The following is a 20,585-nucleotide window of genomic DNA, read 5'->3' as shown; positions in this document are numbered from 1 at the left end:
TTATTTTAAAGTTCAAATTTTGTCACCACTTCTTGTCTTTTCCTCTTTAATAATCACACTAACAGTCAGCGTGGTAGTGCTCAGAGACGCCAGCCTCCTGGGTTGGTGGGCACAGACACATGGTGAGAGATGGTCCCTGTCCCAGACAGCTCACGATTTAATTAACTTGTTTGTGAGTCTTAAAGCCAGAGGTTCAAGTCTTGTCTGGCTTTTTCCTTGGTTGGTAATTTTTTTCTGGACGTGGCACTGATGTCGGGTTATTTCTAGCTTTTTCCTTGTTTCCCTTGCAACATTCCTGGCTCCGCCAACTTCTGATCTCTCTCCTTTTCCACATTCAGGTGATTACCAAACACAGGCGCTTCTTCCTGTACATCTCCAAAATCTCCTGTACTCTCTGTCCTTCTGCCTTATAACCCTTGCCCACACTCCAGCCATCTCTCCTTTAGACGTTGCAAACTCTCCCGACTCCCAGATTGCGTCTCTGCAACCTGTCCAGATCCCCGCTACCAAAACCTTCTTCTTTGCTCACTGCTCAGAGCCCCTCTTTGAAACCTCCAATGGACCCTTCTCTGCTTCCAACTCAAATTTAAGCTCCTCACCCTGGCCTCTCAGGCCTTGCCCAACTCTGCTCCAGCTGAAGCTCTACCCTCATCTCTTCTTTCGTCTGTCCACTGATACTTTCACTCCATCCATATTGTGGCTATCCACTCGCTGTCTTTGGCTTTTTCCCGCTGTTGTATCTCTGCTTGCTTCACTGCCTGTCAATGGGAATTAGGCTAATGTTTTCAAAAGCACTTAAGCGGGGGGAGGGATAGCTCAGTGGTTTGAGCATTGGCCTGCTAAACCCAGGGTTGTGAGCTCAATCTTTGAGGGGGCCATTTGGGGAACTGGGGTAAAAATCTGGGGATTGGTCCTGCTTCGAACAGGGGGTTGGACTAGATGACCTCCTGAGGTCCCTTCCAACCCTGATATTCTATGACTTAAGAGCCTAAGTCTCATCAAAAGTCACTGGGATTTCAGGCCCCAAATCAAATAGGCACTTTGGAAATGTTCCCCTTGATCTATGAAGTGCCTCAGGTTCCCATCTGTACAATGGGGATAACAGCACTGCCCTGCCTCGAGGGGAGTAGTGAGGATAAACCCAGCACTGATTGCGAGGGACAAGGATCATAGAATCAGAGGGGCAGAGTGAGACCCCAGGCCCTGTATGTAGGACCAGTGGGTAGCTGAACTCAGACTTACATCTTGGAAAGTCCAAGTCAAACATCGGGATTTGCCTGCGAGTTTTGGATATTCTGATTTTCATTTCAGGTGATAAAGAAGCTCACATAAAATAGTAACAAATAGAGTGGGTAGCAACTCCTGTCACATGGCAGGGTATTAACTCCGTGCCCACAACCCGTGGCAGGGGAGTGGAGCCAGCAAAGAAAGTCTGGTCCCTTAGATACTAGTATTCCTTTGCGCTGCACTTTTGTTCAGTAATTTCCCATGTTTATTCGGGAATGCCCAGAAAGACCTGGACAAATCAGTGTTTTGTAGAAGTTCACATAAGATACATTAAGAGCCACAGAAACAACTACTTTTAGCAATGGATGGAAATCACTGTGTATCTCGGGCATTGGACTGAGACTCCAGACACCTGGGTTCTGTTCCTGACTCTGCCACCGAGCTGCAGGGTGACTCTGGGCAAGTCACATCCCTTCTCTTTGCCCATTTCCCCCCCCCAACCCTTTGTCTGTCTTGTCTATTTCGATTAGCTCTTTATTAAGTATTGGTATTTATTTGTATTGTGGTAAGAGCCAGAGATTAGGGCCCCCTTGTGCTAGGCACTGTGTCCCTTGCTGTGTGTCTGTACAGCACTGAGCAGAACAGGACCCCGATTTCATTTAGGGCCTCCAGGCGCTACCATAATACAAACAAATAATAATATTTATAATACTGGGCCAAATTTATCCCTGATATCACTCCACTGGAGTCAACGGGGTGCCCCATTATAGTCTAAAGAACCACCTTGTCCAAATAACAATACTTTTAAAAGTGACTCGAGCCAGGTCACAGGGTGACTCAGTGCCAGGGAGAGAACCCAGGAATCCTGGCTCCCGGTGCCCTGCTCTAAGCTCAAACCCTTGCTTCGTGAGGCTAGGATAGAGCCGTTCCGCACCTTGCCAACGACCTGCAATGCCCAGGGGGTACGTTAGGGAAACGAGGACTAGCCTGGCAGACTGGCCTTCACCAAGCCAGCCGCCCCGTGTTGCCAAGTAGTCAAAGGACCGGACGGCCCCAGGCCCCAGCCAGCCAGGCTGTCTGGCAGATACATTTGGAGGGAGGCTCTGCCTGAACTGCCATGCGAACACACAAAGACAAGGGAAAGTAAGCGGTGGACTTGGCAACGAAAGCAGCAACGGCTCTCAGAGCAGCAGTGAGCGCGCTGGGCTCTCCAGCCCCATCATTCTCATTTATATGCAAAGACAAACGCAGCAGCCCCTCGGGGGCCTGGCCTGCCTAACCCCAGGGATGGAATGGCTGTGGGCGAACACCTGGTGCACCCTGGAACCAAGTCCCACCAATGCGCGCGGGGCAATGAGTCCACCAGCTGAGGGGGCTGCAGAGGGAGAGGGAGATCTGCATCCCCAGGACAGAAATAACACCCCACTCCCCTCGGTTAGCAAACACCAAAACACCGTGGAGGCCGTATTCTGTTGGGAGTTCACGCTACAGCAGCCAAAAACGGGGGTGGGTGAGAGGGAGCAGTAAACAGGAAGGGGAAGGCAATAACAGCAAGCCTGAGCATCCAGCCAGTTCAATAGGTGTCTGCAGAGAAAGCCCAGCCCTGCCAGGTCCCAGTCCTGCTCCTCACCCCCTAGAAACTCCAGGACCACTGCTGCTTCACTCAGCAACTGATTTACAAGAAGCTGAGCTGTCTGCTGCTGCTGGGAACTAGAGATGCACTGTTCTGTTTGCATAGCGTGTGCACAAAGTGCTGAATATATAAACCTCCTGTGCTCTGCTTCCCGCCCCAACACTTAGCTGTTAAAAAAAAGGGCGGGGGGTAGCTCAGATACCTTCCCCCAGAGGGTGAGATGGGGCTGATTAGACTTTTTTTTTTCAAATTTTCCCTAGACCTAGGGGACATGGTGGAATGACAGGAGGGATAGAGCTGAAACCCGACTGCAGCCGATTTTCCCGAGATTACTCCAGATGTTCTAAGCAGGCATGAAACACACCCCCACCCAATCCCACTTTCCTAGCAAGCTCAGCCTGATTGCTGTGAAGAATCCCCATTAGCACTGGGTTATTTTAACGGCATGCTACTGGAAATCAAATGGTCAGATCTCCTGCCCCCACCGGCCCGGGCAATACAAAAATAAAATAACTCAATAATAGCAAAAATTTGCACGTCCTCCCCCAAGGATCTCCAAGCATGTTATCACACCACAATCCTTGTGAAGTAGACAGGGGAGATGTAAGGATCATTGCATCCGAGCTCTGGGGCGAGACACAGCAGCCGTTTAAGAGCTGTGCAGCTGCGCCATACAATGGGTTAGGCCACCAAGTGAAGAAGAAACCCTATATCCAACTGAACAGCCCAGCGGAATTTAGACATCTGGGTCAACACTCCATAATCTCCCGGAGAAGTACTATGTGAGCTGTAATGATGGTAAGTTGTCAGCACTTGGGTTTAATGTCTCCTGTGAAACAACCCCATATTGCACTAACGTGCCAGGAAGGACCTATTTTGTTTGGTCAGGCTTAGCCCAAATGGCCAACCAGTCCTCTGCCACTTGAACTTAAGGAGTAATTCCATGACAGCAGCAGTAGGCTGTTACCTTCTTAGTGCACTAGCCACCAGAGGGGAATGCAGCCTAATACGTTTTATGACAATCTACATTTACTTACAGTCTTTGATTGGACTGTATGGCTCTCCCAAAATGGAGAATTTTTCAGAGCATGTGGAACTCTGTTTTTATTACATTTTGATCACCGGATTTCTTTCACCCTGAAGCTTCTCATCTTGGATCTCTCCCGTTAGCAACAATCCTGGCACAGAATATTCAGTAAATCAGGCTGTTCTAGAGAACTAATCATGCAGAGCAGAACTGGGATGCAAAGCATATTGGGTAAAGAGATGCAAATTGCCAGCTAAGCAGTTATTGGAGTAAAGTGCCAACAACATGGTATTTACATGGGTAAACCCAGCTGAACTCCATGCAACTCACAAAGGAAACAATACCCAGTGATTTCACCTGCAGTACCCTCCCAGTGAACCACAAATTCAGGGTCTTGCATGAGGGATCCTTAACAGCAAGATGAGCACATGGCCTAGAATTCTACTCACTGCAGTATCTGAGCACCTGCCAGAAGTGCATTGAACAAGAATGGTGGGCATGAAATCCCAGGTGACTATTAGCACATTTTAGACATCCTCTGTCCTGTGCCACCCATTTCAACCATTGGCTCATAGAAGGAGGGATTCAGTTCAGCACTTAGGATCTGGGATGACCACATGATGATGACAATCTATAACTTCAAGGGCTCCCATAGAAGCAATGATTAGCTCTCTGGAAATGGCCGGGGAGCATAAGAAAAATTCAAGCGAGGGGCTACTGGTTGCATCTCTCACCGTGGTGAAATATTACTAGCTACATTTTCAAATGCCTCGCTTGGGCTGGCAAAATTTGCACCCGCATCCATCCCGTCCACCCCCCTGCAGTTGCATGTGGAAACGGGTTTTCCAATTTTCCAGTGCATAGACTGGGGAAATGCATGTGCCAGTGAGAACTGAGGTGCACAGTTACCCAGTTTGTGCGCAGTGAGGCATTAGCAGGCACAGCAGGTGCCCGCCTTTCAAAATGTAGCCACGAGGGCAGCTTTTCATAAGAGATATTTACAGGTATAAGTCGTGCAATGGCCTTAGGGGGTGATTTTGTCATGTCTGACACTGCTGGGTTCTTTAGCCTTCTTACCGTGATCCAGTCAAGGACTGTTCTTTTACTCCATACAGTGTCTGCTATAAAGCTGTCTCAGATACAAGGCTGTTTGCTGCACACTCTTAGTTCAAGGTCTTCAGTCCTGTCGGTATAACAGAGTCATAGAGTCAAAGTCGAGACCACCAGTCATGGGCGGCGGGTATAATAGGCCAGGAAAGGCAGAGTCTTCCCTGGCGCAGCCGCCCCCCGAGGCACTCCTGGGCCGGGGTGGTCCCTCCCTTTCCCTGAGGCCCCCCTACCCACCTGCTGCTGCCGCCTGCCAGTGCCTACCTGCACTCCACCTCCCACTCCGGACCCTGCTGCTCGCCAGGTCGCTTCTCCTTGGGCGCAGGGGAGTGAGGAGGGACTCTGCAAGCAAGCTGTGGGCATGGGTTCTGGCAGGGGAGTGAGGCAGCTCAGCCGGGCACTGGGACTGCCGGCTCTGCCCGGCTCTCAAGCTGGGGGGAGCGGCTCGGCTTGACGCTCAGGCGGGGCACTCGGGTGGGAGTGGCTTGGCCCGGCACTTGGGGGATGGCTTGACTCAGGCCGGTGTTGGGGCTGGCCTGGCCCCCGGGGTGTGGGAGCAGAGCGGCCCAGCAATGGGGCTGCAGGGGGAGCTGACCCGAGGGAGCAAACTGGGGTTTATTTGGTCATGGGGTGGGGGCTCAGGGCTCCTTCTGCTGGAGGGGGGCGGTTCGGGGCTCTGGCATCTGTGGGGCAGGGCCGGTGGGCAGAAGGGGTGGGGCCAGCGGGCTGGCCAGCGGGCTAACCTCTCCAAAATGGAGGTTCACCCGCCGCCCATGCCACCAGATCATCTAATCAGACCTTCTATATATCACAGGCCACCAAGTACCACCCAGCCACCTCCACACAAAGTCAACAACCAGAATTAGACCAGTGTTACAGTCCCGAGGACACTAAACAACTGCACGTCCCAGGCAGAGATCAGGAGGGACAGAGGTGCATCAGTGCTTGAGGCCAATGCAATGGCAGGAAATGGACGGAGATATCAAGTGATCATAGCAAGTGACCCTGCACCCCATGCTGCAGAGGGAGATGAACCCCAGCCCCCCAGGGACATTGCCAACCTGACCAGGGTGGGGGGATTCCTTCCTCATCCCGTATATGGCAATCAGTTAGACCCGGAGCAATGAGCAAGGCCCGCCAGCCATGCCGTTGAGAAAGAGAATTCCCAGTACCCAACCGTGTCTGTGGAGCACTAGCAGGAGCTGGCGTTCCTCCTTGTTTCCACCTGCTAAATTGCCTTACAGACAATTAAAATACATCGCATACCTTCCTAATGTGACTAGTCTGTGTCAGCCAGTGGTACAGTTGCCAGAAGGACATTATGTGATGGCATGGTGGGCTGGGGCATCACGAGGTGCTCTGCATGATCATGAATGGGAAGGGAAGTGTCCAGGAAACATTCTCTGTCCTAAGGTGTGATCCCCGTTTGAGAACCCACAGGGGTTATTACAACCCCCACTCAAATCCTTGTTTACCTAGAAACAAGGGGAGGCAACGTGGCCTCGTGGATAGAGCACTGGGTTGGGACTTAGAAGACCTAGGTTCTATTCCTAGTTCTGCTGCGGCCCTGCTGGGTGATCTCCGGCAAGTCGTTTCACCTCCCTGGGCCTCTGCGTCCCCATCTGTACGACGGGGATAACGATACTGACGCCCTTGATCAAGCATTTTGCGAACTCCTGGTGAAACGCATGTTCCAATGAATGCCACCACCTCTCTGACGCGTCTCTGCTGGACGCGCACGGCAGCCGCGCTTCCAGCCTGGCACCACTGGGGAGTCCGTCAACATCCTCTTCCGCCGCCCCCGCTAGGGGCAGGACTAGTACACCGGCCACCTGTGTGCGCCAACGCACAGCGCAGATCGATCCCTCCCAGTCCAAAGCAAGCGAGACCTGAGAAAGGGATTGGAGTGGCTGGGGCCGAGCAGGAGAGGGAGGATTTCTCTTACAGGAAATAATGTTATTAAATTGGGAGTCAGGAGGGTTTTGTTCGTCAACGCGGGTCTCCGTGATGTGCCGGGATTTCGGTCAGTCTGAAACGCGCTATAGAGGAGCTATTAATTATCACTAGAGCCTTATGGGGAAAGGGCCTTTTGGCCAGAGATCAGCGGCTATTACAAGCCCATTGTCAAGCTAGGAAAACATCAACTGATTGCATTAAATGAGAGAGTCAAATTCCACCGAGCTTCATTGAAACTGCCTGAGCAGGCTGCAGAGGGTGAATTCCAGTTCTATCGGGTTCCACAGTAACTCCACCTACCACCTCGCCTGGGCAGGATCTCCCGTTACAAGCATTACTTCATCGGATCACATTCTAACTGGATGATCTTACGCCCCAGGGCACAGGGCAGGCTGCTTGTGCAAGCAGCCGCCTCATACAAATTAACCCTTTCGTGAGCGTCGTGTGTGCCATGGAGCCCTGGCGCAAAGCCCAGACACGTCACCGGGTGGATGGCCAGGGAATTATAGTCCCTCTGATTGGCTAGAAAGCTGGAATGGACGAACAGAGTCCCTGAGTGAAGCCTTTAGAGGGTAGATTCTATGAACGCTAGGGAGGTGTTTCCCCCACATTCAATTCCTAATGTGGGATCGAATCATAGAAATTGTAGGGCTGGACGGGACCTTGAGAGGTCACCTATCTAAGCTCCTGTGCTGAGGCAGGACCAGGTACACCTAGATCATCCCTGACTGGTGTTAAAAACCCCTAATGAGGGGGATTCCACAGCCATCTTTGGAAACCTAGTCCAGAGCTTAACTACCCTTCTCCTAATATCTAACCTACATCTCCCATGCTGCAAATTAAGCCCATTACTTCATGTCCTTCCTTTAATGGCTATAGAGAGCAATTGATCACTATACTTTCTGTAACACCCCTTAATATAGTTGAAGATTGTCCTTGGGTCCCCCCTCAATCTTGACTAAAGATGCCCCGTTTCTTTAACCTCTCGTCATAGATCAGGTTTTCTAAACCGTTTAGCATTTTTGTTGCTCTCCTCTGGACTTGCTCCAATTTGTCCACATCTTTCCCAAAGTGCAGCACCCAGAACTGGATGCAGTGCTCCAGCTGAGCCCTCCGTACTGCCACCTAGAGTGGGGCAGTTCTCTCTCGTGTCATACACACAACACTCGGGTAAATCCACCCCAGAAAGAGATTTGCTTGTTGTGGTATGTGATCAACGTTACGTCAGCAGGCACATGCCGGGCTTGCGGTTGGGCACCGAGCACCAAAAGACGCTGCACGACCACCGTGGTCCATGCAGGGTGGGCTTGGAGAAGGGAAGTGCTGCCGGGAGATGAGCGTGCTGGAGCGTGAGTGCTATCCCATCAGTCTGGGAATGGATGTCAAACTATTCACGAGTGTTTATTCCCTTTAACCAAAGGCTGTGTCAAGACGACGACCTGCAGCAGTCACATGTGTCTGAAGGGGAGGCAGCAAATAGACACTCTGAATCTTTGCTACTGTCTTAGCTTGTCATATCCTCACTGCAGTCAGAAAGGTAAAATACCAATGGCCCGATGCCAGTATCAGGTCCCACCCAGAAGCAAGCTATGGGAACTCCAGGCTTATTTGGAAGAGCAGGCAGGGATCTGAGTGGAATCCCAGGTACTGGGAACCACAGATGAGTAGTCAATAGGCCTAGGGTAACCCCCTATGTGTCAAGGAGCTGAAGAATAACGATACGAAAAAGACAGGGCAAAGTTTATTTCTCAGGGACAGTGCCCTACAATGGCACATCATCATATGCCCTGTGTACGAGCACTGCTTAGGAATATACTTTGTTTGTCCGATAGGGTCATGGGATATTGGGCACCAAACCAGGAACGTCTCTTGAAATACAGGATGGGTGGCCATCCCAATTAAGCTGGGGGTGCCCAATATTTGTGGTGACGAGGTCCTCATTGGCCACGTGGCAGGGTGTTACAACCACCTCAAACATGCAGCTACATGGTCCTCAGTGTTTCTAACTAAGATAAATACACCTGGTGCTAAGATTTGCCTGGACCTACAGAATCCGCTAGTCGTTTGAATTCACCAGATATAAACCCCTGCAGCTGATCAGCTTTGTGCAGGATTTGCTGTTTTTCTGGGCACCCTGCCATTGGGGTGAAGGTCCCTAGATGGCTCTATCTCCTCCCACAGTCTTATTCCAATAGCAATACCAGGTGGGAACGTCTGGTCTGAAGGAAGAGAGAATAACCCAGCCCCGGTGGGAGCTGGCAGAGTGGAGAGCTTAATGGCCAGGTCTTGTGCACCGAGTGCTGGCTCTGCCTGCCGCAAATGATGGACTTGGCAGCTTTTGGACAACCGTGCCAAGAAACAAAGTGTGCTCAGGCCCAAGTCAGGGGAGTCAGGTGGTGGAGGATAAAGAGTGAAAATTGAGCCGGCAAAGAAAGAGTTAAATCCCTTCCAAAAGAGAGAGCCTGACCCACTCACTCTTGTCCTCCTACAGAGTGAATCAGCATCTCCACACAGGTTTGGGAGTGAAGAACGTGAAGCAAAGGGTGGAGGAAAGAGAGAGAGAGAGCGCACAAGAGGACAAAAAGAAGGGAACACAGGAGAGACAGACAGAGGGGGCAGGGCAAGAGACACTGCTGCAGTCTCTCCTCTGCCTATATGAGAGGCAGATAGAGGGGTGCAAAAAAAAAAGAGAGAGAGAGAGCGACCAAGGAAACATCCGAGAAAGAAGGAGACCAACCAAGGGAGCATGTGTGAAAGTCACAGCGAGAGAAGGGGCCTCTTTGATTCCGTGTGCCTCATACCAGACACTGTCTAGACTGCAGCAATTATTGTCAGCTCAGAACAGCCAGGCATTGCCATTGCAGCTGAAAGGGAGCTTAACAAAGAGAGAAAAAAACAGAAGAAAAAAATACCCTGCCAGCAGAGAGCTAGTCTCCTTCCAGCGCCAGGGTCTCTCTCAGCCGCCCTCCGCCTCCCCCAGCCCTCCAGGCAAATACCAGCACAACTTACCCCATGGAGCGGGCAAGCAAAAACCGCAGTAGAGCAAACGCAGAAGAGCTTGCAGCCCGGCCAAGGTGATTGTTGGGCTGGGCTGGGCTGAAAAGGGGGGTGGGCCCTGTCCAGGAGTGTGGGATAAAGCCCCATTTGCCAGGGTAGCGTTCAGCCACTTCCCTGTAATTCCCCCTGGCCAGCCCCAGAGGCGGGTGAACCAGCTGGAGCAGTGGCGATACTGGAGGATAAGGGAGGCAGTGGAGGAGGGGACTCTCCAAAGAACGGCTGATGCCGACGTGCTGTGTTGGGCACAGGGCAGGGCGAGAGCAGGGGAGGCTCGGCACCAGGGCCACCTGAGAACAAGGCCCAGGTCAGCTTCTTCCCAGCAACAAGCCCGATGGTCTGGCCAAACTCAGCCCTGGTGTCCTTATGGCAACCTGAGGCTCCACACAACCCATCAGGGAGACAAAGAACAGCGACACTGGGCACAGCTGTGGTCTTTCATCTGAGGGCCTCACAGCACTCTTGGTAGCTTTAACCCCTGTTTACAGATGAGAAAACTGAGGCCACATAAGGAATAAGTGACAGAGTCAGGAAGACACACAATCCAGGGTATATGGTGCCCGGTCCCCTGCTCCTATAACTAGACACTGTAACAGACTCTTTCCCCCACATACCAGGTTCCCTGTCCCTAGTTGCAGCACCACTGTCAGCCCCAAGCAAGATCTAGGATTTCACACTGAGGGACACAGCTAGTCAGCCCCAGAACCTCTCTCCCCTCCTTGACCCAGAGGTCAAGTTTCCCCTGTGTGCAGCCTCCTTCCCCTGCAGCCTCCGCCTTGAGCTCTGGATGGAAGGGGCCAGCCTGTCTGTAAAGTACCAGCCACCCAGAGAAGGGGAGGAATAAGACTGCCCAAGGGAAGCCATGAGGAATGAGGGCAGGAGAGAGAGGGCAAAAGGGGCAAGGATAAAGGGAAAAGGGGAGAGAGTTGTTAAGAAAGAAGAGAATGGAGGAAAAAAGAGTAGGAGATGACAGACCCCATCTCTTCACTCCTCCTTACCTCTTCTCCCTGCTTCCTTCCAACCTCCCCTTTCTCTTCCCTGTCCTCCTTTCCACCCTTAGTTTGTCTCAGAAGAGTTTTCAGACCTTCCCCTTTCAGGGCTTCTGCCCTGAGGGCCTTTCCTCGTCTCTGCTCTCCATAGGTCTGGAATGTGCAAGGCCCCAGGGAGGGATTTAAAGCAAAGAGCAGGCTGAGAGTCACAGGAAGGACACCCCTCTATCAGAAATGGCCATAGAACTCCCAGTCTAGCTGTCCTGGTGGGAACCAAGTGCCAGCACCTCGGAGAGAGGATGGCCATCAAAAAAGATTTTTGCAGTGCAGTCCTTACTGCATTGATGTAACCATGGGGGCTTCCCACTGGAGTTTGACTGTCCGTAGACACAAGTGACCCAGATGGATGCAAAACATGATCGCTACCACTGGCTCTGCAAGCAGCTACCAGTAGCTTCAGTAATTCTGTGAAGCGTGGTGGGGAAGAGAATATGACAAAGGGGCAGAAAGGGGCCTCCCCGAACATGATGTAGAAACATTTGGGGGACCATCAGGCAGGTGGCCTACAAGCTGAAGCAATTGGTGCGACGGAGGGTGGACCCTTTCCTATGACCTTGAAACAGGCTTGCACGTCCATTAAGAATTCAGATCCCAGCGAGTCATGATGAGCAGTTGGGAAATGAAGCAGGGACTGCTGAGATAAGGGGAGGAGACGGAGAACAGGATGAAATGGCTCTGAGCGTCACATGGGGACAGGGTATCGGCAGCTCCCTAGTGCAGTCCTAAAAGGGAATTCGTCTTCCCCTCCGAGCAGCTGGGCTGGTTACCAAAAAGTGAACTCACTCTGATAAGAGTATCAGACTGGCTGAGAAGGGGAGACACCGGACAGCTGGGGAACACGCTAGTGGGGATGTCGCTGTCCTGTTCTGAATTTCCTAGTGTTCTCTGCTGGAGGTAAAGCAGCTACAGGAGGCTCTGGCACCCAATGGAAATTCTCCCCTGCCTACAGGAGAGGGATACAGCCACGCTGCTGCCCAACCACTCATATCGTAAAGCAGGAAGTGGCCAAACTGGGGTGCAGCCTCGTTTCACTCTACAGGCCCCACTCCTTGCTGTTCAGTGACGGGCCCCCCTCCATTGATGACCCCCCCGCCCCGGTGCTCTTTCTCTTGCTCCTTCTTTCTCCTCTTCGCACTGATCATTTTGGGGACATTTTAAAGAGCTGGTGTCACTCACTGCGCTCCAGTGAGGTGAATGACTCCGAATCCAATATAGGTCCCGATTACAGCGGGTAAAAATCGTTCGTTCCAAACGTGTTTTCCCATGAAAACTGGCTTTTGGATCAAAATGAAAACGTCCATTTTTGACCAAAAGAATTCTGGGTTTCTGTCAAAAAGTTGTGGGTTCCCCTCCACCCCAGAATGAAAATATTTCAGACACACAATAGATTCCCCTCCCCCATTTCCAGCAAAACTTTTCATGGGAACAAAACTCCATTTCTGGACCAGTTCTGTCCGTGGCCAATGTAACACTCGCTTGGGCAGAGGGCCACACCTGTGGAGGGCATTGTCCCCGAGAACTGCGCAAACATGGGAATATTTCTTTGGAACAAATGAACTGCTGTGATGGGTCAGGCCAGTGCCCCCATCAAATCCAGCATCCTGGCTCTGATCGCAATCAATACAGAGGAAGGTGCAAACAACCCATAATGGATTCTGAAGAATCATCTGCCCAACGAGGAAATATCTCCTTAATCCTAGGGAGTTTGTGGCTGGTTTATGCCCTTAAACTTGAAAGTTTATGGCCTGGGTAAATTTTTGTCCTGGTAAGCTTAACTTCCTTCACCGTTGGAGATAATACTTGTTTCTAGCCCAAGCAGAGACCCAAGGTGTAACTCAATGGGGCGGGGGGAGCCCTCATCTTGAGACACTCCCAAAAACGTCTCCAGATTAGCCGCACATTGCTCCTTACTGCAGGCTGCTCTCCACTTAAACCTGCATCTTACTCACTGACTCAACAGATCACTTTCATAGAAACATGGGACTGGAAGGGAGCTCAAGAGGTCATCTAGTCCAGTCCCCTGCACTTGAGGCAGGGCTAAGATTATCTAGACCATCCCTGACAGGTGTTTGTCCAACCTGCTCTTAAAAATCTCCAATGATGAAGATTCCACAACCTCCCAAAATACGACTCTGGTGGGACTTGAGCTCATTCAAAGGTTGTGGGCTCATCTGTCGTTGATCTAGAAGTCCAATGCACTCTCCATTGCGCCACAGAGCCTATTGGAGTGTGCTGAGCACTGCAACGTAAAACCTGGAAGTGCTAGGATTCCCATTCCCAGCAGCCCTGGAGCACTTGGACAACGGCAACCTACTGCCGGCTTAACCTCTTGAGGGATTTGCCTCATATACTTCAAGTACCTTAGCCAGATTTCCATCTCATGGGCCACAGCTGGAACAGTGACCTGACTTTCCCCGGAACGACTCCAGACTCCAAACGTAAATGACTCCGGGGTCACCTCTTGGTCATTCAGGTGCAAAGTGATCAAGACAACAAGCAGGGAGGTGGGGCGGAACGCTGAGCCAGCCTGCAGCACAAGTGGCTTGCTTGGGGGCCCCAACACAGACTCAGCTACTTATGGGGCAGCTCAGTGGGACCAGGGAGAATGAGTCAGTTCCCAGCCCGATGTCCCACTGAAGTCTTGTAAATAGGTCAGGTCTGGAAGAGCAGCTCAGGAAACCTTAGTGAATATAGGGTTTTCTGATGAAGGGAAGAGATGTTTGAGGGGAGCCAGGGCTTGTAGCATTTGAATCTGATGTTACAAGTTGGATGGACAATGAACTGGCAGGTGTTTGTGGCTTTCTAAATTTAGGGCCTGATTGAAGCCCACTGAAGTCAACAGGAATCTTTTCATTCCCTTCACTGGGCTTTGCATCAGGCCCTACCTACCCAGATGTGACTCTCTGGGGCGGGCAAATCCATCAGCTGTTTAGTACAGCTGGTAACTCATCTCTCAGGGGCTCGTGGTCTGGCCAATGTGAAGTCGTGGTCCTCTAGGGACACACCCCATGAGCCTGCAGCCTCCATGATGGTCCTCCACGCACCGTGAGAAGCTCAGGCTAGAAGACTTTACATCTAGAACCAAATACAGCTGCCCTTCTACCCCAGCCGGTGGGAATGGATGGTTCCTTACAAAGGTGGAATGGCTGGCACGTCTGGCACCCTTCTTCCTTCTAGTCAGTACAAAGAAACTCCCTACTTCCACCACTGTGCGATATCCATTCTCCTGCACCATGTCCTTTCCCTGAGGACATAAGCACTGGCTTCCAGGGCACATTTGGGAGGGGGCTGGTGGCATGCAGTGCACAGGACTGGAATAGCATGAGATCACATGTGGCGTAAAGGGACCTTCCAAGTCCCAAAAGGGAGAGGGAAGAGGCTTTGCTTTAGCCCAATTATCAGCAGGTGTTTTGCATGAAATGGGGCCTGGGCCTCCAAACACAGGTCCCATTGGCTTTCAGAAAGCAGCTGCTCCCTGGGAAAGGCTTTCCCAAGTGAGAGGGATACAAAAGACATGTGCTTTCAGGGTCCAGAGCCAGCTTCTTGGTGGTGGAGGCGTGCCCTGCCCTGCCCCATCTCCTCTCCAAGGTCGGACGGAAGGTACAACATTCTGGGGATAGAGAACCTACTGAAGTCTCTTTTGGTCCATCAGGGAATCTGTGTCCCAGTCCCATCCAGAGCCGGAGAGCAGCGATTCTCCCACTGCACGAAGGGGACCATGGGGCATTTCCCACCAGATCTGCTGGGGCACTTGCTGCTCTCTGCCCACCATCAGGGAGCCAAGCGTTTGCCAGGCCAGGGAAGTGCCCCTGGTTAGCAGGGCAGGGCAGGCAGCTCTAGCATGTGTCTCCAGCAGAACTGCACCTACCATGCTCAGCTCTCTCCTTCCAAAGTTGCCTTCTCGCCTTCCCCGAAGCTTCTTCAACCCCAACAACTTGTTTGTCAGTCCTCCAGCTAGCGCCCCCTCTCCCCCCCCCCGCCTCGCTTCTTCCTGGGTTAAAAATAATCAAGTTTCTGGGAAGCAGTAACTCCTGCCGAGCCTCCCTCCCTGCACTTCAGAGCCCCTGAGAATATCACTCTGCAGTTCTCAACCTCAGCCCCTCCTCTCTCCTCCCTCCCCCCCCACTGTGATCTGACTAATATGCCAGGGCTCTGTTTGCCAGCTCAGCTGGAAAGGAATTTAACCACTTGAGGGCCAGGAGAGAGGGAAAGCAAAGACCTTCCCAGGAGTGGGAGAGAGAGGGAGTGGAGTAACCTCCCCCCGCCCGCCACCCCCAATTCCCTAACATCAAAAAGTCTCCGGTCTCTCTTCCAGCGGAGACTCTAGCTGCCTGTAGGGCCAAGAGTGGACAGCGCTCACACAGAGCCATATGGATTCCATGGGCTCGCCTGCCTGTGGTGGGGTGCATGAATTCTTCTTCCCCAGAAGTCTCCCCTCTGCCCTGGTGATGGGCTGTGTCTCCATCTGTACCACCCAGCAAATACAGAAACCCTACAGAGCCACAAAAGCATCCAGGCACCTCCATTAGGAAGCAGGGGAAAGAAACCTAGAGCACCAGGCAGGCACCTCGGTTGATGAGATTTCAAATCACCTTGGCAGAGGCTGGGAGGTCGTGGAGAGCAGAGTTCCCTAGCAATGGCCCAGTTGTCATCAGGGCCCTGCAGATTCTTGTCTGGTGGCTGCACCAGGATCTATCTATATATTTTTAATACCAGGCTGTAGGAGACCAGGCTGTTGGGCCCACAGGAGGGTCACTCCCTTACAAAGGAGGCCGTAGCTTTAAAAAGGCTGGAGAACCACCGGCTCAGAGAACATGGCTAAAACCTACTGCAGTGCGGTGCTGGCAGGAGACAGCGCAGGAATGCCTTCTGAGTCCCTGGCAAATTAGCAGTCTCCTCAAGCACAGTGGGTAAGAAGCAATGAGCAAATAGCATGTCAAGGCTGGGTAAAACCACCAGGGGACATGAGAGGGGAACGCCTCTCCCTCTCATTCCCAGTCATTGGGCCCAACTGTCTATCCAAGCAGGTAGTTATATGGCCCCCCACTATTGGAGCATCTGAGCACCTCACTACTGGATTTATCCTCACAACAGCCCTGTGAGATAGTGACGTATCTCCCCAGTTTAAAGCTGGGGCCTGAGGCACAGAGTAGATCAAGTGACTTCACTGAGGTCACCCAAGATGATCTGTGGCAGAGCCAGGAACTGAACCCAAATCAGCATTCCAGTTCAGTGCCTTAACCACTAGCCCATCCTTGCGCCAAGCTTTGGCAAAACTCGCACTGAAACTGATGGCAGTTTTGCCCAAAAAAGGACTGCGAGGGTCAGGCTCATTATGTCCAGCCCGCAGCACCTGCTGGACAATTTTATCGTGCTGTGATGTCCTTTGCATTTCACTTCTTTGCATCCCAACCCACGGGATCTGATTGAGTTGACCTTACTGCCATCATGACAACTTGCCAACATACACCAGGCAGACATGGGAGTATGTGGTGACCATATTTGTACACTGGCCAGGGAACTGGGGGAGCAGTGTGTGGTGCAAACTGCAAATTTCTCTCTCTCAAAGCCAGAGGCAGGAGCAGTAAAGTAGGGTATGGAAGATGAAAAGGAACAAAGCAGATGTCCACAGGGGCAAAGGAGTGGTCCTTCCAAGAGAGTATTCTTTACCTCCTAGGGTGCTCCAAGTAGCAAGTTGGTGGATATGCAACACTGGGCTAGAAGTTGTGTGAGATCACATGGAACACTGCTTCACACTCAACCTGGGGAACTCACCATTACATGGCATCATGGGGCTCAGGGTTATTTCTCTTTACAGGACTCAAGAGCAACTCAACTACAAACTCAACCTGGGATTTTTGACTCAGTCTGGGCTCTTTTCTCCTCTGACAATCTCACCGGGTTCTTCAGTCCAAATTTGGCCCTCAGTGACATCTCTGCAACCTCACCATCTTCAGGTGATGCACCCAGTGACATCTGTGCAACCCCATTGCCTCACATGGGTTTGCACAGGTGTAAGTGGATGGGAATTGAGCAAATGATCCTGTTGATGATTCACCTGAAAAAACAGACTCCGGCATGCTCCCTCTGAAATCTTATCTGCACAAGGAAACTTACTGGTTGCTGACAATGAACATGACATAGACAAAGGCAAAGCATGCTCAGCACTGTTTCAGCAAGTGTGTCAGCTTCTGAAATGGGGCAGAATGCAGTTTGACTTGTGCTGGCTAGAGCGTCTGTTCTGGATAAAGTGTGCATCAATGACACAGTGTGAAAGCAAGGGTGGAGGGATCAGTGGTTCGATCTGGTGCGGCAAATGTACTGTAGGGGTTGATAGTATGTGATTTATTGTTTGAATTGCTGTAGCACCTAGAAGCCAGTCCTAGCCCAGGACCTCTCTGCCCTAGGTGAAATATACAACACAGAACAAAAGGACAGCCCCTGCCCAAAAGAGCAAAAAAGAAGAGACAACAGATGTCTGCAGGCCCATGGGGGAGTGCAAGGAAACAATGAGACGATTCCTAATACCAAGCGACTTTCCAAACACCCAGGCTGCTAGGTGGGAGCTCCACCCAACCCCGTTATCACCTATTATTATTTAACATTTATTCTGCACTAACGTCTAGAAGCCAGGCAGGCCAGGGCCCTATTGTGCTCGGTGCTGTACAAGCACACCGTAAAGGACAGACCCTGACAGTGTTGTATCCCACCTCCTGTAGTCTTCCCACTCTCATCTCCAGCCCTTCTTCCTTGCAGGTGCCCAATGTCTGAATCCCCCTCCCCTGACCCAGTCTGCCAAGTCTCCCTCTTCAAATTTCTCCTTCCAAGATGCCTGCATCCCCCCGTGCTCCCACAGCAGAGAACACAAACCAGAGCATTACAAATAAAGCCAACCAACCAAACAGCATTACCCGAACATGATCCACACGAAACTTCCCCACTGAATTCCTTTGCTTCTAATTTCATCTTATTCCCTGCCCGGCGTCTAAGAAGAAGGATGGTCCAGGGCTGCCCAGAGGATTCAGGGGGCCTGGGGCAAAGCAATTTTGGGGGCCCCTTCCATACAAAAAAGTTGCAATACTATAGAATAGTATATTCTCGTGGGGGCCCCTGCAGGGCCTGGGGCAAAATGCCCCACTTGCCCCTCCCTCTGGGAGCCCTGGGATGGTCTGGTGGTTAACGCACTGGACTGGGACTCAGGAGAGCTGGGTTCAGTTTCTGCCTCTGCTGCTGGCTTCCTGTGTGACCTGAGGCAAGTCACTCAGCTCCTGATCTGAAGTGAACAGAATGACTCCGGTAGGCTTTGGAACAAGCCCTTGGTCTGTCTATGCTGCAGTTTTCCCATCTGTAAAATGGGGCTGAACCATCCCTACCCTCACAGGAGTGTTGGGGATAAATGTACTAGTGTGCGTGAGCTGCTCAGGTACTAAGGCGATGGGAGGCCATGTGAGAACCTAGACAATTGGTATCTCACCTATTGGCAACGTTCAGGGAATGGCCCTTGTGTTCACTCCTACTTACAAAGTACCTACCACGCTACAAACACCATCATAAGGCATCTCATTTAAAGCACCCCCAAAAAGAGAGGGGATGAATACAGGGAGATCTACAAACAAGTTCTCTTTAGAGCAAATGTCTTACTGGAAAGCATTTGCTCTGCGATCCCAAGTTTCCAAGGGACTCATGAATCTCTCCTAAAGCTTAACCATCAGGCCTTTGATTACTAAAGCAAAAACCTCGCACCCAAAGCTGCCTGGCAGCCAAGAGAGGCATTGGGAAATGCTAGGCAATGGGATGAGACATGACTGCGATGGGAGACGGATGTGACTAAAGGATGATGCCGATGCCACGGGCCGATGCCACACTGAACCCGACTCTGCTTTTGGCAGTGACAGACGCAGGGGCAGGGCTTGCGAAATCCAGAGACCTGGAACTTCATGGGAACTCAGTGTTCGTTCAGTGGAGTTCACCCTGCCAGGCAGACTGAATGTAAAGGCTCTAGGACTGTATATGAAACTTGGTACAGACAGTGGTGGGTCTGCCAGGGGAAGGCACCTGGCACTTTGCCACACTCAGCCAAACTATAATCATTGTCACATCCACTTCCTTCCGTCCTGATTCTACACGCCGCTCACATCTGCCGCGTTCACAGGTGGGGGCAGCTTCACATGCCAGAAGGGGAACCCACCATCCCAGGAAGACCTCACTGAACAGTCAAGCAGCCCCAGCAGAGGAGAGAGAGGCACTTTCAAACGTGTCCAGAATTAATGAGCACACAGGTAGCTTAGGAGGCTGATAGAGCCTTGGCTAAAACTGGGACTGAGAATCACTAGTGCTTGGAACGTGCACGGCCCAGAACGGGTGTGCGGGTACGTGCGTACAAAAGGAGGCACACCAATTTCTTATACACCAACCTAAGCAACCAAAGACATGCAATCAGGTGATTTGAGCGTGACCACACTAAACATCGGGTGAACATTAGGTATTAACATTACAAGGCAGCCATGGACAGTCACATTTTCATTTCAAAACCTAGAACATTGTAGCATCATTTTGGACCAATTAACTCCAAGTTACGAGTCTGTCATCGCTATCCATGTTAGGGTTTCAGTGGTATTGGGGTCCTGTTTCATGGACCACAAGTGGGTAATAATATGAGGATGATTCTGTGTTTCTAAAACTAAACTGGCTCTTTGCTAAGAAAACTATTTACAGAAATGCTGTAATTGTAGCTAGCATTCCAGCCATGGGCACACAGACTGACTCCCTGGTGCCTCCTTCAAACTCTGTAGCTTGTGCTCCTCCTGCCAAGTTCCATGCAAGTTGCTACTGAGCCCATCACTGAAGTATCTGACAATTTACCAGGCTAACAGAGGAGCACTGCAAGGTTCCTAACAGGCTTTTCTAGATAGCTGGTTTTAAGAGCTGGTTGATTTTTTTTTAAATTATTCTAAACTCCCCCACCCTTTTTTTTAAGCTAACATTTTTCCATGCAAGAACCGGTATTTTTCTGACTTTTCAACAGAAAACAAACAAAGTTAAAAATCTTTTAAAAAATAAAATAAAATTGTTCCTCCTCCCGGGGTTTTGGTTATTTCCTCCTTCCTTTCCCTTTGTTCCTGCTCTGTGCCTACTTTTTCAGTGGCAAAACAGAAAAAAAAGTTTAAAAGGGGAGAGGGGAAAACAGGAAGAAATAAAAACAAAACTAAATACCTACCAAAACTAAATTTCCATCCAAAAATGAGAAAATTTCCAAGTTTTTCACAAAACATGCAACTTTTCAAAACAGCTGCACTGGTTTTGTCTAGACACCCAGTGGCCTTATGCTGCAACTTCCTCCCCATTTTTGAGCTCTATCTCCACCCGGGGTTCAAGTCCCATTTTCCACGTGTCCCACGGCCACTGTAGCAGGTACTGACTTGTGTCTCCCTCGCCCCTGCAGGACTGGGATGCAGGACCCCCAGCATACCACTGTTCTATAGCACAGTGGAGGCCCCACCAAAGCTCCTCCGGAAATAGAACCGGCTCAGTG

General features: G+C 51.1%; 1 long non-coding RNA gene across 1 annotated transcript; it reads right to left on the bottom strand.

The window, feature by feature from the left end:
• Positions 1–324: 324 nt before the first annotated feature.
• On the bottom strand, positions 325–14,999 carry LOC120386695. The gene is made up of 3 exons (XR_005589865.1): positions 14,922–14,999; positions 4,965–5,070; positions 325–758 (listed from the first exon to the last, which is right to left on the bottom strand). It is a non-coding gene; the product is annotated as an uncharacterized LOC120386695 (long non-coding RNA).
• Between the last annotated feature and the right edge of the window lie 5,586 nt (positions 15,000–20,585).

Source organism: Mauremys reevesii, linkage group 19 (assembly GCF_016161935.1).
Source record: "Mauremys reevesii isolate NIE-2019 linkage group 19, ASM1616193v1, whole genome shotgun sequence".
Lineage (NCBI taxonomy): Eukaryota > Metazoa > Chordata > Testudines > Geoemydidae > Mauremys > Mauremys reevesii.
This window is presented reverse-complemented; position numbering and strand designations above follow the sequence as displayed.